Source organism: Odontomachus brunneus, unplaced genomic scaffold (genome assembly GCF_010583005.1).
Source record: "Odontomachus brunneus isolate Ranch 3 - 2012 unplaced genomic scaffold, Obru_v1 Obru_scaffold_265, whole genome shotgun sequence".
Lineage (NCBI taxonomy): Eukaryota > Metazoa > Arthropoda > Insecta > Hymenoptera > Formicidae > Odontomachus > Odontomachus brunneus.
Window position 1 is genome coordinate 136,271 of NW_022639715.1, and position 4,109 is coordinate 140,379.

General features: G+C 30.6%; 1 protein-coding gene and 3 non-coding genes across 10 annotated transcripts in view; 1 reads left to right on the plus strand and 3 right to left on the minus strand.

Annotated features, from left to right (window-relative positions):
- LOC116853001 overlaps window positions 1-4,109 on the plus strand; it is a 201,865-nt gene that overhangs the window by 51,421 nt on the left and 146,335 nt on the right. The window lies entirely within an intron of this gene.
- On the minus strand, window positions 2,482-2,555 carry Trnas-gga. The gene has a single exon. It is a non-coding gene; the product is annotated as a tRNA-Ser (tRNA).
- Window positions 3,017-3,090, minus strand: Trnas-gga. The gene has a single exon. It is a non-coding gene; the product is annotated as a tRNA-Ser (tRNA).
- Window positions 3,552-3,625, minus strand: Trnas-gga. Its single transcript has one exon. It is a non-coding gene; the product is annotated as a tRNA-Ser (tRNA).

The window sequence follows — 4,109 nt, forward strand, 5'->3', positions numbered from 1 at the left end:
CATAATTGCCATAAGCTTCGAAAAGCAATTTATGAGCTGCAGCTGCAGTTTTTTTCAAGTCAAAGTAATGAAGCAGCACATGTCGAAAAAACAACTTATCACGTTCCATATTTAATCAAAAGAAAAAATAGCACTGCTCGCTTAAATGAATCTCTTCGCACTGAATTTTATTGACAAATGTCTAACCTCTAAAATGCAGCCAGTTTCAGATGTCAAAATAAATTACACCTACAACTAACGTCATCTAACTGTGAGCCGCAGGAACTAAGTTTACCACCTAATACTATATACTTTGGGTCTGCATATTATCAAATATAACATATTTTACAATATCGGCAGATTATTTATTGCACGTAACGTTATATACATGTATGACTCTATATATGATTACATCTGTTTATGATCGGAAATTTGCAAAGTGGTAAATTACAAAGTAGTAAATTAACTTGTAAATTTAAATAAAGTGCTTTCTGATAATAAAAGAAACTTTAATTAACTATAGTTTTAAAAATATATTTTAAAATATAACTATATTTTTAAAAAACTTATAGTTTTTTTAAATGTAAAAACTGTGTTTAAATAAATATTTGCTTGTTTTAAAAATAAATGAATTACAAGTAAATTTAAAAGTAATGAAATATAAGTAAATCATTTTATAGATCTAAATAAATTATTTTCTAATATTAAAAATATCTTTTTTGTGTTTAAAATTAAAGTTTCTTTATTATCAGAAAACAATTAATTTAAATTTACAAAGTGGTTTATTTGTATTTTGTTTACTTTTAAAACAAATAAATATTTTTTAAATATACTTTTTACATACTTTTTAGACATACTTTTTAGACATACTTTTTATATTTAAAAATATCTATTATTTTCTTTTAAAAAAGTAATTTGTTTGAACATGAAATAAAGTGTCTCTCAGTCAAAGTGACAGTGGCGCAGTAGATAAGGTGAACGATTTAAGAAGCAGAGGTTTCAGGTTTCGAATCCCAGCTGATAAGCAAATTTTTCGAAGTATAATTTAAATTGAATTAAGTAATGGGTGAAATAATAAAGTGGAAATTTTAAGAAAAATTCAAGAAAAGAAAAAAATTTTTATATTTTTAATATTTTATATTAAAATTTTTAAATTTTTATATTTTTAAATATTTTGTGCTGTCTGGGTATAGGCATATCTACAGTTTTTCAGTTACTGAAGAAAACTATTGAGATATGTTCAAATTAACTGCGAGATTTTTACAGTATACTAAACAGTTTATAGTATTTATTTCAGTTTTCCTACAATTTATTTTACAGTTCTTAACAATCTTTTTTCCTGAGGGATGTATATTCTCAGATCTCCGAAGGATGACTTGCGATATCTTCTAAACGTCGTCTAAAACATCCATAGGATGTCACACATGCAGACATTAGTGCTTCTGCTGGATATCTTCAGAATATGTGAGACCATCTCCGGATATTCTCTAGATATTGCGATATCCCAAAATGATATCGGTGGAATATCCCTCGAATAAAGTGTGCTGTATGAGGTACATCATAGCGGACATTTTATATATCTGAAAGATATCTAAAACAGGTTTGAAATATTTCTTTGAAATATTTCATGTTTTATTGAAAGCTTTTTAAAAACTTTTTGAAATATGTTGGTGCTGTGTGAGATAAAACGGCATTTCACTACGTCCTGTGGAAGTACGACCTACGTCCTTAGAATGTCCTACACGATATCCTTAGGACGTTTCATACTAGAAATGATTATCATTTGCTATTCCTCAAGACGTTCAGAGAATAGCCTAAAATTAAATAGCATATCCACAGAATATGTCCTGATCGTAATGGACATCCTTTGAACTTCCAGAGGATATCCGTGTGTTATTTGGGACTATTTTATATTTTTATATTTTATATTCTTATATTTTATATATTATATTCTTTTTTGTTATATTTTACTATATTTAATATATATTCATATATTCATATATTCCGTCAAGTTACTGGTATACATTTTAAGCAATATTGTATACGATACTCTTAATAAATATGTATTTAGCAAAATAAATTATATACTCTTCAAAATATTTTTTGATTCTCTCCAATTCTTTATATCCTTGCTCTTATTTAATAAATTAGAAGTAAGTAAAAAATTGCAAATATTATAAAAAGCTCCTTTTTAGAATAACTAACAGTAACATTTGAAGAGGCAAATAAGGAACAAACACGGATGTCTTAGTGCTATTAAATACTAACATTACTTTTATATAATATTAATATGATAGTGGGAGAATAATTATGTCCAGCATGTTAAACGCACGTATCGAAATTTTTCTTCGATTAACGTACGCGGCGAATCTACCTTTCATACTTAGACCGATCCTTGAGTCCCAATTTTATATATATATATATATATATATATATTTAAAATTCCCAAAACCCATTAAACCGATGACTCAAATAGATTCATTATATATGTTGCGAAAAAACTGCCTCCGCCAGGACTCGAACCTGGAACCTCCCCACTTTCCGGGCGGGACGCCTTTCCATTCGGCCACCGAGGCTTCGACAGCAATCTCGCAATACAATGTTTATAAATTCTCTAAGGTGTAAGTTGAGAGAAAGAAAGAAAGAGTCGATCTCGTAAGAGATGTTATTATACGAGAGAGAGATAGCATATATTCTTCCGCCAATGCTTAAGATAAACCGAAATTGTAGAAAGCTCCTTTTTAGAATAACTAACAGTAAGATTTGAAAAAGGCATATAAGAAGCAAGGACGGATGTCTTAGTGCTATTAAATACTAATATTACTTTTTAATATTAATACGATAATGGGAGGATAAAAATGTCCAGCATGTTAAACGCACGTATCTAAATTTTCTTCGATTATCGTACGTGGCGAATCAACTTTCCATACATAGACTGATCCTTGAGTTCCAATTTTTATATATATATATTTTTAAATTCCCAAACCCCATTAAACCGATGACTCAAATAGATTCATTATATATGTTGCGAAAAAACTGCCTCCGCCAGGACTCGAACCTGGAACCTCCCCACTTTCCGGGCGGGACGCCTTTCCATTCGGCCACCGAGGCTTCGACAGCAATCTCGCAATACAATGTTTATAAATTCTCTAAGGTGTAAGTTGAGAGAAAGAAAGAAAGAGTCGATCTCGTAAGAGATGTTATTATACGAGAGAGAGATAGCATATATTCTTCCGCCAATGCTTAAGATAAACCGAAATTGTAGAAAGCTCCTTTTTAGAATAACTAACAGTAAGATTTGAAAAAGGCATATAAGAAGCAAGGACGGATGTCTTAGTGCTATTAAATACTAATATTACTTTTTAATATTAATACGATAATGGGAGGATAAAAATGTCCAGCATGTTAAACGCACGTATCTAAATTTTCTTCGATTATCGTACGTGGCGAATCAACTTTCCATACATAGACTGATCCTTGAGTTCCAATTTTTATATATATATATTTTTAAATTCCCAAACCCCATTAAACCGATGACTCAAATAGATTCATTATATATGTTGCGAAAAAACTGCCTCCGCCAGGACTCGAACCTGGAACCTCCCCACTTTCCGGGCGGGACGCCTTTCCATTCGGCCACCGAGGCTTCGACAGTAATCTCGCAACACAATGTTTATAAATTCTCTAAGATGAGAGAGAAAGAAAGAAAGAGTCGATCTCGTAAGAGATGTTATTATACAAGAGATGTTATTATACAAGAGAGAGATAGCATATTCTTCCTGCCAATGCTTAAGATAAACCAAAATTATAGAAAGCCCCTTTGAATAGATTAACTAACAGTAAGATTTGAAAAAGACATATAAAGAGCAAGTACGGATGTCTTAGTGCTATTAAAAAGCTTTCTATAATTTCCGTGCTTGCTCCTTATATGCCTTTTTCAAATCTTACTGTTAGTTAATCTATTCAAAGGAGCTTTCTATAATTTCGGTTTATCTTAAGCATTGGCAGGAAGAATATGCTATCTCTCTCTTGTATAATGACATCTCTTACGAGATCGACTCTTTCTTTCTTTCTCTCTCAACTTACATCTTAGAGAATTTATAAACATTATGTTGCGAGATTACTGTCGA